This window comes from Coturnix japonica, unplaced genomic scaffold, assembly GCF_054131305.1.
Source record: "Coturnix japonica strain WE unplaced genomic scaffold, WE-NBRP24 Scf060, whole genome shotgun sequence".
NCBI lineage: Eukaryota > Metazoa > Chordata > Aves > Galliformes > Phasianidae > Coturnix > Coturnix japonica.
The window spans coordinates 774,418-789,312 of NW_028188963.1; the positions used below are offsets into that span (position 1 = coordinate 774,418).

Here is a 14,895-nt window from a genome sequence, read left to right on the forward strand (position 1 = left end):
GGCTCTAGGGGTCTATGGGATCTCTGTGGGTCTCTATGGGGTCTATGGGGTCTCTATGGGTCTATGGGGTCTATATGGGTCTCTATGGGGTCTCTGTGGGGTGTTTCTATGGGTCTGTGAGGGTCTGTGGGGCTCTACGGGGTGTCTCTGTGGGTCTCTGGGTGTCTATGGGGTCTCTATGGGTCTCTATGGGTCTCTATGGGTCTCTATGGGTCTCTATGGGGTCTCTATGGGTCTCTGTGGGCCTCTATGGGTCTCTATGGGTCTCTAGGGGTCTCTATGGGTCTCTATGGGGTCTCTATGGGTCTCTATGGGGTCTCTATGGGTCTCTATGGGGTCTGGTTCTGTATGGGGCGCAGTGGGGTCTGTGTGGGGCGCAGCGACCTGATGAGGGCACACAGCGACCCCAAAAGGTTCCCACTGAGCCCTGAGGGGGTAAGTGGGGGATCTATGGGCTCTATGGGGTCTGTGGGGTCTATATGGGGTTGTTATGGGTCTGTGGGGTCTATATGGGTCTGTGGGGCTCTATGGGGTCTCTATGGGGCTCTATGGGGTCTATGGGGTCTATATGGGTCTCTATGGGGTCTATATGGGTCTGTGGGTCCCTGTGGGGTCTATCTGGGTCTATATGGGGTTGTTATGGGGTCTATATGGGTCTGTAGGGCTCTATGGGGTCTGTGGGGCTCTATGGGGCTCTATGGGGTCTATGGGGCTCTATGGGATCTATATGGGTCTATATGGGGTTGTTATGGGGTCTATGGGGTCTATATGGGTCTGTGGGGCTCTATGGGGTCTGTGGGGCTCTATGGGGTCTGTGGGGTCTGTATGGGGCTCTATGGGGTCTCTATGGGTCTATATGGGGTTGTTATGGGGTCTATGGGGTCTATATGGGTCTGTGGGTCCCTATGGGGTCTATTTGGGTCTATATGGGGTTGTTATGGGGTCTATGGGGTCTATATGGGTCTGTGGGGCTCTATGGGGTCTATATGGGTCTGTGGGACTCTATGGGGTCTATATGGGTCTCTATGGGGTATATATGGGTCTGTGGGTCCCTATGGGGTCTATCTGGGTCTATATGGGGTTGTTATGGGGTCTCTATGGGTCTCTATGGGTCTGTGGGACTCTATGGGGTCTATCTGGGTCTCTATAAGGTCTCTATGGGTCTCTATGGGGTCTATATGGGTCTCTATGGGGTCTATATGGGTCTGTGGGTCCCTATGGGGTCTATCTGGGTCTATATGGGGTTGTTATGGGGTCTATGGGGTCTCTATGGGTCTGTGGGTCCCTATGGGGTCTATTTGGGTCTATATGGGGTTGTTATGGGGTCTATATGGGTCTATGGGTCCCTATGGGCTCTGTGGGGCTCTATGGGGCTCTATGGGGTCTATGGGTCTCTATGAGGTCTCGGTGTGGTCTCTATGGGGTCCCTATAGGGTCTATGGGGTCTATATGGGTCTCTATGGGTTTGTGGGTCTCTATGGGGTGTCTCTGTGGGTCTCTGGGTGTCTATGGGGTCTCTATGGGTCTCTATGGGGTCTGGTTCTGTATGGGTCTCTATGGGTCTCTATGGGTCTCTATGGGGTCTGGTTCTGTATGGGGCGCAGTGGGGTCTGTGTGGGGCGCAGCGACCTGATGAGGGCACAGAGCGACCCCAAAAGGTTCCCACTGAGCCCTGAGGGGGTAAGTGGGGGATCTATGGGGTCTATGGGGCTCTATGGGGTCTATATGGGGTCTATATGGGGTTGTTATGGGGTCTATGGGGTCACTATGGGGTCTATGGGGCTCTATGGGGTCTATATGGGTCTATATGGGGTTGTTATGGGGTCTATGGGGTCGCTATGGGTCTGTGGGACTCTATGGGGTCTGTGGGGCTGTATGGGGCTCTATGGGGTCTATGGGGCTCTATTGGATCTATATGGGTCTGTATGGGGTTGTTATGGGGTCTATGGGGTCTATGGGGTCGCTATGGGGTCTATGGGGCTCTATTGGGTCTATATGGGTCTATATGGGGTTGTTATGGGGTCTATGGGGTCTATATGGGTCTGTGGGGCTCTATGGGGCTCTATATGGTCTATGGGGCTCTATTGGATCGATATGGGTCTATATGGGGTTGTTATGGGGTCTGTGGGGTCTATATGGGTCTGTGGGTCCCTATGGGGTCTATGGGGTGTCTCTGTGGGGTCTATGGTGTCTCTATGGGTCTCTATGAGTCCCTATGGGTCCCTATGGGTCTCTATGGGTCCCTATGGTTCCCTATGGGTCTCTATGGGTCCCTATGGGTCCCTATAGGTCCCTATGGGTCTCTATGGGTCTCTATGGGGTCTGGTTCTGTATGGGGCGCAGTGGGGTCTGTGTGGGGCGCAGCGACCTGATGAGGGCACACAGCGACCCCAAAAGGTTCCCACTGAGCCCTGAGGGGGTAAGTGGGGGATCTATGGGCTCTATGGGGTCTATGGGGTCTATGGGGTCGCTATGGGGTCTATATGGGTCTATATGGGGTTGTTATGGGGTCTATGGGGTCTCTATGGGGTCTGTGGGGCTCTATGGGGTCGATATGGGTCTATATGGGGTTGTTATGGGGTCTATGGGGTCTATATGGGTCTGTGGGTCCCTATGGGGTCTATTTGGGTCTATATGGGGTTGTTATGGGGTCTATGGGGTCTATATGGGGTCTATGGGGCTCTATGGGGTCTCTATGGGTCTATATGGGGTTGTTATGGGGTCTGTGTGGTCTGTATGGGTCTGTGGGGCTCTGTGGGGTCTATGGGGTTGTATGGGGCTCTATGGGGCTGTATGGGGTCTATGGGGCTCTATGGGATCTATCTGGGTCTATATGGGGTTGTTATGGGGTCTATGGGGTCTATATGGGTCTGTGGGTCCCTGTGGGGTCTATCTGGGTCTATATGGGGTTGTTATGGGGTCTATATGGGTCTGTGGGGCTCTATGGGGTCTGTGGGGCTCTATGGGGTCTATATGGGTCTCTATGGGGTCTATGGAGTCTATATGGGTCTCTATGGGGTCTCTATGGGTCTCTATGGGGTCTCTGTGGGGTGTTTCTATGGGTCTGTGAGGGTCTGTGGGGCTCTATGGGGTGTCTCTGTGGGTCTCTGGGTGTCTATGGGGTCTCTATGGGTCTCTATGGGTCTCTATGGGTCTCTATGGGGTCGCTATGGGTCTCTATGGGGTCGCTATGGGGTCTCTATGGGTCTCTATGGGTCTCTATGGGTCTCTATGGGGTCTGGTTCTGTATGGGGCGCAGTGGGGTCTGTGTGGGGCGCAGCGACCTGATGAGGGCACACAGCGACCCCAAAAGGTTCCCACTGAGCCCTGAGGGGGTAAGTGGGGCATAGGGGGCGATCTATGGGGTCTATGGGGCTCTATGGGGTCTATGGGGCTTTATGGGGTCTATATGTGTCTATATGGGGTTGTTATGGGGTCTATGGGGTCTATATGGGTCTGTGGGGCTCTAAGGGGCTCTATGGGGTCTATGGGGCTCTATGGGGTATATATGTGTCTATATGGGGTTGTTATGGGGTCTATGGGGTCTATGGGGTCTATATGGGTCTGTGGGGCTCTGTGGGGTCTATATGGGTTTATATGGGGTTGTTATGGGGTCTATGGGGTCGGTATGGGGTCTATGGGGCTCTATTGGATCTATCTGGGTCTATATGGGGTTGTTATGGGGTCTATATGGGTCTGTGGGGCTCTATGGGGTCTATGGGATCTCTGTGGGTCTCTATGGGGTCTATATGGGTCTCTATGGGGTCTATATGGGTCTCTATGGGGTTGTTATGGGGTCTATGGGGTCTATATGGGTATGTGGGTCCCTATGGGGTCTATCTGGGTCTATATGGGGTTGTTATGGGATCTATATGGGTCTGTGGGGCTCTATGGGGTCTATGGGGTCTCTATGGGTCTCTATGGGGTCTCTATGGGGTCTCTGTGGGGTGTTTCTATGGGTCTATGAGGATCTGTGGGGCTCTATGGGGTGTCTCTGTGGGTCTCTGGGTGTCTATGGGGTCGCTATGGGTCTCTATGGGTCTCTGTGGGGTCGCTATAGGTCTCTATGGGGTCGCTATGGGTCTCTATGGGTCTCTATGGGTCTCTATGGGTCTCTATGGGGTCTGGTTCTGTATGGGGCGCAGTGGGGTCTGTGTGGGGCGCAGCGACCTGATGAGGGCACACAGCGACCCCAAAAGGTTCCCACTGAGCCCTGAGGGGGTAAGTGGGGGATCTATGGGGTCTATATGGGTCTATATGGGGTTGTTATGGGGTCTATGGGGTCTATATGGGTCTATATGGGGTTGTTATGCGGTCTATGGTGTCTATGGGGTCTCTATGGGGTCTATATGGGGTCTATGGGGTCTATATGGGTCTGTGGGTCCCTATGGGGTCTATTTGGGTCTATATGGGGTTGTTATGGGGTCTATGGTGTCTATATGGGTCTGTGGGTCCCTGTGGGGTCTATCTGGTTCTATATGGGTCTCTATGGGGTCTATGGGGTCTATATGGGTCTCTATGGGGTCTATATGGGTCTATATGGGGTTGTTATGGGGTCTATGGGGTCTATATGGGTCTGTGAGTCCCTATGGGGTCTATATGGGTCTATATGGGGTTGTTATGGGGTCTATATGGGTCTTTGGGGCTCTATGGGGTCTATCTGGGTCTATATGGGGTTGTTATGGGGTCTATGGGGTCTATGGGGCTCTATGGGGTCTATCTGGGTCTATATGGGGTTGTTATGGGGTCTATGGGGTCTATATGGGTCTGTGGGGCTCTATGGGGTCTATGGGGCTCTATGGGGTCTATTGGGCTCTATTGGATATATATGGGTCTATATGGGGTTGTTATGGGGTCTATGGGTCTATATGGGTCTGTGGGTCCCTATGGGGTCTATCTGGGTCTATATGGGGTTGTTATGGGGTCTATATGGGTCTGTGGGTCCCTATGGGGTCTATGGGGTCTATATGGGGTTGTTATGGGATCTATATGGGTCTGTGGGGCTCTATGGGGTCTATGGAGTCTATATGGGTCTCTATGGGGTCTATATGGGTCTCTATGGGGTCTATATGGGTCTCTATGGGGTTGTTATGGGGTCTATGGGGTCTATATGGGTCTGTGGGGCTCTATGGGGTCTATGGGGCCGCTATGGGGTCTATGGGGCTCTATGGGGTCTCTATGGGGTCTCTATGGGTCTCTATGGGGTCTTTTTGGGTCTGTGGGTCCCTGTGGGGTCTATCTGGGTCTATATGGGGTTGTTATGGGGTCTATGGGGTCTATATGGGTCTGTGGGTCCCTATGGGGTCTATCTGGGTCTATATGGGGTTGTTATGGGGTCTATATGGGTCTGTGGGACTCTATGGGGTCTATGGGTCTCTATGAGGTCACAATGGGCACTATGGGGCTCTATGGGGTCTATGGGGCTCTATGGGGTATATATGTGTCTATATGGGGTTGTTATGGGGTCTATGGGGTCTATATGGATCTGTGGGGTCTGTGGGGCCGCTTTGGGGTCTGTGGGGCTCTATGGGGTCTCTATGGGTCTCTATGGGGTCTATATGGGTCTCTATGGGGTCTATATGGGTCTGTGGGTCCCTATGGGGTCTATCTGGGTCTATATGGGGTAGTTATGGGGTCTACGGGGTCTATATGGGTCTGTGGGGCTCTATGGGGTCTATCTGGGTCTATATGGGGTTGTTATGGGGTCTATATGGGTCTGTAGGGCTCTATGGGGTCTGTGGGGCTCTATGGGGCTCTATGGGGTCTATGGGGCTCTATGGGATCTATATGGGTCTATATGGGGTTGTTATGGGGTCTATGGGGTCTATATGGGTCTGTGGGGCTCTATGGGGTCTGTGGGGCTCTATGTGGTCTATGGGGTCTGTATGGGGCTCTATGGGGTCTATATGGGTCTATATGGGGTTGTTATGGGGTCTATATGGGTCTCTATGGGGTCTCTGTGGGGTGTTTCTATGGGTCTATGAGGGTCTGTGGGGCTCTATGGGGTGTCTCTGTGGGTCTCTGGGTGTCTATGGGGTCTCTATGGGTTCCTATGGGTCCCTATGGGGTCTCTATGGGTCTCTATGGGTCCCTATGGGTCTCTATGGGTCCCAATGGGTCTCTATGGGTCCCTATGGGTCTCTATGGGGCTCTATGGGTCCCTATGGGTCCCTATGGTTCCCTATGGGTCTCTATGGGTCCCTATGGGTCCCTTTGGGTCTCTATGGGTCTCAGTGTGTCCCAATGGGTCCCTATGGGTCCCTATGGTTCCCTATGGGTCTCTATGGGTCCCTATGGGTCTCTATGGGTCCCTATGTGTCCCTATGGGTCTCTATGGGTCCCTATGGGTCCCTATGGTTCCCTATGGGGTCCCTATGTGTCCCTATGTGTCCCTATGTCTCTCTATGGGGTCTCTATGGGGTTCCTATGGGGTCTCTATGGGGTCCCTATCTCTCTCTATGGGGTTCCTGTCTCTCTCTATGGGGTCTCTATGGGGTCCCTATGGGGTCTATGGGGTCTCTATGTGTCCCTATGGGTCCCTATGGTTCCCTATGGGTCTCTATGTGTCCCTATGGGTCCCTATGGGTCTCTATGGGTCTCTATGGGTCCCTATGGGTCTCTATGGGTCTCTATGGGTCTCTATGGGGTCTCTATGGGTCTCTATGGGTCCCTATGGGTCCCTATGGGTCTCTATGGGTCCCTATGGGTCCCTATGTGTCCCTATGTGTCCCTATGTGTCCCTATGTGTCTCATTGTGTCCCTATGGGTCTGTCTATGGGGCAGGTTCTGCGCTGGGTGGGTTCTGGCCCCACAGATTCTGACGCCGTTTGCGTTGGCTGCTCGTTGGGCTCCATGGGTCCCTATGGGTCCCTATGGGTCCCTATGGGTCTCTATGGGTCCCTATGGGTCTCTATGGGTCTCTATGGGTCTCTATGGGTCCCTATGGGTCCCTATGGGTCCCTATGGGTCTCTATGGGTCCCTATGGGTCTCTATGGGTCCCTATGGTTCCCTATGGGTCTCTATGGGTCTCTATGGGTCCCTATGGGTCTCTATGGGTCTCTATGGGTCTCTATGGGTCTCTATGGGTCTCTATGGGTCTCTATGGATCCCTATGGGTCTCTATGGGTCTCTATAGGTCCCTATGGGTCTCTATGGGTCTCTATGGGTCCCTATGGGTCCCTATGGGTCCCTATGTGTCTCTATGGGTCCCTATGTGTCTCTATGGGTCTGTGTGGGACTCTATGGGTCCCTATGGGTCTCTGTGGGTCCCTATGGGTCTCTATGGGTCCCTATGGGTCTCTATGGGGTCTCTATGTGTCTCTATGGGTCCCTATGGGTCCCTATGGGTCCCTATGTGTCCCTATGTGTCTCATTGTGTCCCTATGGGTCTGTCTATGGGGCAGGTTCTGCACTGGGTGGGTTCTGGCCCCACAGATTCTGATGCCGTTTGCGTTGGCTGCTCGTTGGGCTCCATGGGTCCCTATGGGTCCCTATGGGTCCCTATGGGTCTCTGTGGGTCCCTATGGGTCCCTATGGGTCTCTATGGGTCCCTATGGGTCCCTATGGGTCTCTGTGGGTCCCTATGGGTCCCTATGGGTCTCTATGGGTCTCTATGGGTCCCTATGGGTCCCTATGGGTCTCTGTGGGTCCCTATGGGTCTCTATGGGTCTCTATGGGTCCCTATATGTCTCTATGGGTCCCTATGGGTCTCTATGGGTCTCTATGTGTCCCTATGTGTCTCATTGTGTCCCTATGGGTCTGTCTATGTGTCCCTATGGGTCTCTATGGGTCTCTAAGGGTCCCTATGGGTCTCTATGGGTCTCTATGGGTCTCTATGGGTCCCTATGTGTCCCTATGTGTCCCTATGGGTCCCTATGTGTCCCTATGGGTCCCTATGGGTCCCTATGTGTCTCATTGTGTCCCTATGTGTCCCTATGTGTCTCATTGTGTCCCTATGGGTCTGTCTATGGGGCAGGTTCTGCGCTGGGTGGGTTCTGGCCCCACAGATTCTGATGCCGTTTGCGTTGGCTGCTCGTTGGGCTCCGTGGGTCCCTATGGGTCCCTATGGGTCCCTATGGGTCCCTATGGGTCCCTATGGGTCCCTATGGGTCTCTATGGGTCTCTATGGGTCTCTATGGGTCCCTATGGGTCTCTATGGGTCTCCATGGGTCCCTATGGGTCTCTGTGGGTCCCTATGGGTCTATATGGGTCTCTATGGGTCCCTATGGGTCTCTGTGGGTCCCTATGGGTCCCTATGGGTCTCTATGGGTCCCTATGGGTCTATATGGGTCTCTATGGGTCCCTATGGGTCCCTATGGGTCTCTATGGGTCCTTATGGGTCTCTATGGGTCCCTATAGGTCCCTATGGGTCTCTATGGGTCCCTATGGGTCCCAATGGGTCTCTATGGGTCCCTATGGGTCTCTATGGGTCCCTATGGGTCTCTATGGGTCTCTATGGGTCTCTATGGGTCCCTATGGGTCTCTATGGGTCCCTATGGGTCTCTATGGGTCCCTGTGTGTCCCTATAGGTCTCTATGGGTCTCTATGGGTCCCTATGGGTCCCTATGGGTCTCTATGGGTCTCTATGGGTCCCTATAGGTCTCTATGGGTCCCTATGGGTCTCTATGGGTCCCTATGAGTCTCTATGGGTCTCTATGGGTCTCTATGGGTCCCTATGGGTCCCAATGGGTCTCTATGGGTCCCTATAGGTCTCTATGTGTCCCTATGTGTCCCTATGTGTCCCTATGTGTCCCTATGTGTCCCTATGTGTCTCATTGTGTCCCTATGGGTCTGTCTATGGGGCAGGTTCTGCGCTGGGTGGGTTCTGGCCCCACAGATTCTGAGGCCGTTTGCGTTGGCTGCTCGTTGGGCTCCGTGGGGCGGCGCTGTCAGGCCTGTAGGGACGGATTCTTCCTCCTCAATGGGAACTGCGTGCGGTGAGTGACCCACTGCTGCCCCATAGCGCCCCATAGAGCCCCATTGTCTGCCCCATAGAGCTCCATAGTGCCCCATAGTGCCCCATAGAGCCCCATTGTCTGCCCCATAGCACCCCATATAGCCCCATAGAGCCCCATAGAGCCCCATTGTCCGCCCCATAGTGACCCATAGCTGCCCCATAGCACCCCATAGTGCCCCATAGAGCCCCATAGAGCCCCATTGTCCGCCCCATAGTGACCCATAGCTGCCCATAGAGCCCCATAGAACCCCATAGAGCCCCATAGAGTCCCATAGAGCCCCTTAGTGCCCCATAGAGCCCCATAGCTGCCCCATAGAGCCCCATAGCACCCCATAGCACCCCATAGCGCCCATAGCGCCCCATAGCGTTGCTGTGCCCCATAGCGCCCCATAGCGTTGCTGTGCCCCATAGGTGTCGCTGTAACGGTCACGCCGACACGTGCAGCGCGTTGGACGGGTCCGGCTGCCCCATAACACCCATAGAGCCCCATAGAGCCCCATAGCACCCCATAGAGCCCCATAGAGCCCCATAGCACCCCGTATCACCCCATAGCGCCCCATAGAGCCCCATAGAGCCCCATAGAGCACCATAGCGCCCCATAGCGCCCCATAGCGTTGCTGTGCCCCATAGGTGTCGCTGTAACGGCCACGCCGACACGTGCAGCGCGTTGGACGGGTCCGGCTGCCCCATAGCACCCATAGCACCCCATAGAGCCCCATAGTGCCCCATAGAGCCCCATAGCTGCCCCATAGCGCCCCATAGAGCCCCATAGCACCCCATAGAGCCCCGTAGCACCCCATAGAGCCCCATTTTCTACCCCATAGCACCCCATAGAGCCCCGTAGCACCCCATAGAGCCCCATTTTCTACCCCATAGCACCCCATAGAGCCCCATAGCACCCCATAGAGCCCCGTAGCACCCCATAGAGCCCCATTTTCTGCCCCATAGCACCCCATAGAGCCCCATAGCAGCCCATAGAGCCCCATAGAGCCCCTGAGTGCCCCATAGAGCCCCATAGAGCCCCATAGCACCCCATAGCACTCCATAGAGCCCCATAGCACCCCATAGCGCCCCATAGCGCCCCATAGAGCCCCATAGCACCCCATAGAGCCCCATAGCACCCTATAGAGCCCCATAGCAGCCCGTATCACCCCATAGTGCCCTATAGCACCCCATAGTGCCCCATAGAGCCCCATAGAGCCCCATAGCACCCCATAGCACCCCATAGCGCCCCATAGCGCCCCATAGCGTTGCTGTGCCCCATAGGTGTCGCTGTAACGGCCACGCCGACACGTGCAGCGCGTTGGACGGGTCCGGCTGCCCCTGCAGCAACAACACGGAGAGCGGGACCTGCACCGAGCGCAGCCAGTGCTACCGGCAACAGGTGGGGGGGGGGGTGTGTTGTTGTGTTGTGTTGTGTTGGTGTGGGGTTATAAGGTTGTGTTGTTGTGTTGTTGTGTTGTGACTTTATAAGGTTGTGTTGTTGTGACATTATAAGGTTGTGTTGTTGTGTTATTGTGTTATTGTGTTGTTGTGTTGTGGTGTTGTGTTGTGTTGGTGTGCGGTTGTAGGGTTATAAGGTTGTGTTGTTGTGTTGTTGTGGGGTTATAAGGTTGTGTTGTTGTGTTGTTGTAGGGTTATAACGTTGTGTTGTTGGGTTGTGAGGTTCTGTTGTGTTACTGTGTTGTTGTGTTGTTCTGTTGTTGTGTTGTTATGGTGTGTTATTGTAGGGTTATAAGGTTGTGTTGTTGTGTTGTGTTGTGACGTTATAAGGTTGTGATGTGTTGTTGTGTTGTTGTGTTGTTGTGGGGTTGTGGGGTTGTGAGGTTGTGTTGTGTTGTTGTGTTGTTGTGTTGGTGTGTTGTGTTGTTGTGTTCTTGTAGGGTTATAAGGTTGTGTTGTGTTGTGACACTATAAGGTTGTGTTGTTGTGTTGTTGTGTTGTTGTGTTGTTGTGATGTTATAAGGTTGTGTTGTTGTGTTGTTGTGTTGTTGTGTTGTTGTGGGGTTATAAGGTTGTGTTGTTGTGTTGTGACGTTATAAGGTTGTGTTATTGTGTTGTTGTGATGTTATAAGGTTGTGTTGTTGTGTTGTTGTGTTGTTGTGACATTATAAGGTTGTGTTGTTGTGTTGTTGTGGGGTTATAAGGTTGTGTTGTTGTGTTGTTGTGACGTTATGAGGTTGTGTTGTTGTGGGGTTGTGAGGTTTTGAGGTTCTGTTGTGTTGTGTTATTGTGTTGTTGTGTTGTGGGGTTGTAGGGGCTGGGGGGCGGGGGGTGTTGTGTTATTGTGTCGTGTTATTGTGTTGCTGTGTGGGTGTGTTGTTGTGACGTTATAAGGTTGTGGGGTTGTGAGGTTTTGAGGTTGTGTTGTGTTGTTGTGTTATTGTGTTGGTGTGTTGTGTTGGTGTGGGGTTGTGGGGTTATAAGGTTGTGTTGTTGTGTTGTTGTGTTGTTGTGATGTTGTGATGTTATAAGGTTGTGTTGTTATGTTGTTGTGGGGTTATAAGGTTGTGTTGTGTTGTGTGTTATTGTGTTGTTGTGGGGTTGTGAGGTTCTGTTGTGTTACTGTGTTGTGTTGTGTTGTTATGGTGTGTTATTGTAGGGTTATAAGGTTGTGTTGTTGTGTTGTGACGTTATAAGGTTGTGTTGTTGTTGAGGTTGTGAGGTTGTGAGGTTCTGTTGTGTTATTGTGGTGTTGTGTTGTGTTATTGTGTTGTGTTGTTGTGACGTTATAAGGTTGTGTTGTTGTGTTGTTGTGTTGTTGCGGGGTTATAAGGTTGTGTTGTTGTGTTGTTGTGGGGTTATAAGGTTGTGTTGTTGTGTTATTGTGTTGTTGTAGGGTTGTTGTGAGATTCTGTTGTGTTGTTGTGTTGTGTGGTGTTGTGTTATTGTGTTGTTGTGTTGTTGTGTTGTTGTGTTGTGACGTTATAAGGTTGTGGGGTTGTGAGGCTGTGAGATTCTGTTGTGTTGTTGTGTTGTGGGGTTGTGTTATTGTGTTATTGTGTTGTGTTGTTGGGTTGTGAGGCTGTGGGGTTATAAGGTTGTGTTATTGTGTTGTTGTGTTATTGTGTTGTTGTGTTGTGTTGTGTTGGTGCGGGGTTGTAGGGTTATAAGGTTGTGTTGTTGTGTTGTGTTGTGGGGTTGTGGGTTTATGAGGTTGTGTTGTGTTGGTGTGTTGGTGTGTTGTGTTGTTGTGTTGTGTTGTGTTCTTGTGGGGTAATAAGGTTGTGTTGTTGTGTTATTGTGTTGTGTTGTGTTGGTGTGTTGGTGTTGTGTTGTGTTGGTGTGGGGTTGTAGGGTTATAAGGTTGTGTTGTTGTGTTGTTGTGACATTATAGGGTTGTGTTGTTGTGTTGTGTTGTGTTGTTGTGGGATTGTAGGGTTATAAGGTTGTGTTGTGATGTTATAAGGTTGTGTTGTTGTGTTGTTGTGACATTATAAGGTTGTGTTGTTGTGTTGTTGTGTTGTGACACTATAAGGTTGTGTTGTTGTGTTATTGTGTTGTGTTGTGTTGTGTTGGTGTGGGGTTGTAGGGTTATAAGGTTGTGTTGTTGTGTTGTGAGGTTGTGAGGTTCTGTTGTGTTGTTGTGTTGTGTTGTGTTATTGTAGGGTTATAAGGTTGTGTTGTGTTGGTGTGGGGTTATAAGGTTGTGTGGTTGTGTTGTTGTGTTATTGTATGAGGTTCTGTTGTGTTGTTGTGTTATTGTGTTGTGTTGTGTTGTTGTGTTGTTGTGACGTTATAAGGTTGTGTTGTTGTGTTGTTGTGACGTTATAAGGTTGTGTTGTTGTGTTGTTGTGCTGTTGTGTTATTGTGTTGTTGTGGGGTTATAAGGTTGTGTTGTTGTGTTGTTGTTATTGTGCTGTGGTGTTGTGTTGTTGTGTTGTTGTGACATTATAAGGTTGTGTTGTTGTGTTGGTGTGGGGTTATAAGGTTGTGTTGTTGTGTTGTTGTGGGGTTATGAGGTTGTGTAGTTGTGACATTATAAGGTTGTGTTGTTGTGTTGTTGTGAGGTTATAAGGTTGTGTTGTTGTGTTGTTGTGACGTTATAAGGTTGTGTTGTTGTGTTGTTGCAGGGTTATAAGGTTGTGTTGTTGTGTTGTTGTGATGTTATAAGGTTGTATTGTTGTGTTGTTGTGACGTTATAACGTTGTGTTGTTGGGTTGTGAGGTTCTGTTGTGTTACTGTGTTGTGTTGTTGTGTTGTGTTGTTATGGTGTGTTATTGTAGGGTTATAAGGTTGTGTTGTGTTGGTGTGGGGTTATAAGGCTGTGTTGTTGTGTTGTTGTGTTGTTGTGTAGTTGTGTTGTTGTGTTGTGTTGTGACGTTATAAGGTTGTGTTGTTGTGTTGTGTTGTGACGTTATAAGGTTGTGTTGTTGTGTTGTTGTGACGTTATAAGGTTGTGTTGTTGTGTTGTGACGTTATAAGGTTGTGTTGTGTTGTTGTGATGTTATAAGGTTGTGTTGTTGTGTTGTTGTGACGTTATAAGGTTGTGTTGTTGTGTTGTTGTGTTGTGATGTTATAAGGTTGTGTTGTTGTGTTGTTGTGTTGTTGTGGGGTTATAAGTTTGTGCTGTTGTGTTGGTGTGGGGTTATAAGGTTGAGTTGTTGTGTTGTGATGTTATAAGGTTGTGCGGTTGTGTTGTTGTGTTGTGTTGTTGTGTTGTGTTGTTGTGTTGTGTTGTGTTGTTGTGTTGTTGTGTTGTTGTGTTGTTGTGTTGTTGTGTTGTGATGTTATAAGGTTGTGTTGTTGTGGGGTTATGAGGTTCTGTTGTTGTTGTGTTGTTGTGTTGTTGTGACGTTATAACGTTGTGTTGTTGGGTTGTGAGGTTCTGTTGTGTTACTGTGTTGTGTTGTTGTGTTGTGTTGTTATGGTGTGTTATTGTAGGGTTATAAGGTTGTGTTGTTGGGTTGTGATGTTATAAGGTTGTGTTGTTGGGTTGTGATGTTATAAGGTTGTGTTGTTGGGTTGTGATGTTATAAGGTTGTGTTGTTGTTGGGTTGTGAGGTTGTGAGGTTCTGTTGTGTTATTGTGGTGTTGTGTTGTGTTGTTGTGTTGTTGTGTTGTTGTGACGTTATAAGGTTGTGTTGTTGTGTTGTTGTGTTGTGTTGTGATGTTATAAGGTTGTGTTGTTGTGTTATTGTAGGGTTATAAGGTTGTGTTATTGTGTTGTTGCGACGTTATAAGGTTGTGTTGTTGTGTTGTGACGTTATAAGGTTGTGTTGTTGTGTTGTTGTGATGTTATAAGGTTGTGTTGTTGTGTTGTGACGTTATAAGGTTGTGTTGTTGTGTTGTTGTGTTGTTGTGTTGTGTTGGTGTGGGGTTGTAGGGTTATAAGGTTGTGTTGTTGTGTTGTGACGTTATAAGGTTGTGTTGTTGTGGGGTTGTGGGGTTGTGAGGTTGTGTTGTGTTGTGTTGTCGTGTTGTTGTGTTGTGTTGTGTTATTGTAGGGTTATAAGGTTGTGTTGTTGTGACGTTATAAGGTTGTGTTGTTGTGTTGTTGTGTTGTTGTGTTGTTGTGACATTATAAGGTTGTGTTATTGTGTTGTGTTGTGTTGTGTTGTGTTGGTGTGGGGTTGTGGGGTTATAAGGTTGTGTTGTTGTGTTGTTGTGATGTTATAAGGTTGTGTTGTTGTGTTGTTGTGGGGTTATAAGGTTGTGTGTTGTGTGTTGTTGTGGGGTTATAAGGTTGTGTTGTTGTGTTATTGTGACATTATAGGGTTGTGTTGTTGTGTTGTTGTGTTGTTGTGTTGTTGTGTTGTTGTGTTGTGTGTGTGTTGTTGTGTTGTTGTGTTGTTGTGTTGTTGTGTTGTGTTGTTGTGTTGTTGTGTTATTGTGTTGTGTTGTTGTGTTGTTGTGTGTGTTGTGTTGGTGTGTTGTGGGTTGTGTTGTTGTGTTGTTGTGACATTATAGTTTTTGTGTGTGTGTGTGTGGTGTTGTG

At 50.3% G+C, this 14,895-nt stretch overlaps 1 long non-coding RNA gene across 3 annotated transcripts in view; it reads left to right on the forward strand.

Moving 5' to 3' along the window:
• The first annotated feature begins 4,085 nt into the window (after window positions 1–4,085).
• Window positions 4,086–14,895, forward strand: part of LOC146751943 (uncharacterized) — a 13,708-nt gene continuing 2,898 nt past the window's right edge. Inside the window, exons 1-3 of one of the 3 annotated variants that reach the window (XR_014941106.1) lie at window positions 4,086–4,221; window positions 8,807–8,937; window positions 10,224–10,341. This is a non-coding gene — a long non-coding RNA (uncharacterized LOC146751943). The remainder of the gene's footprint in view (window positions 4,222–8,806; window positions 8,938–10,223; window positions 10,342–14,895) is intronic. The other 2 variants (XR_014941105.1, XR_014941104.1) reach the window with 2 other exon arrangements.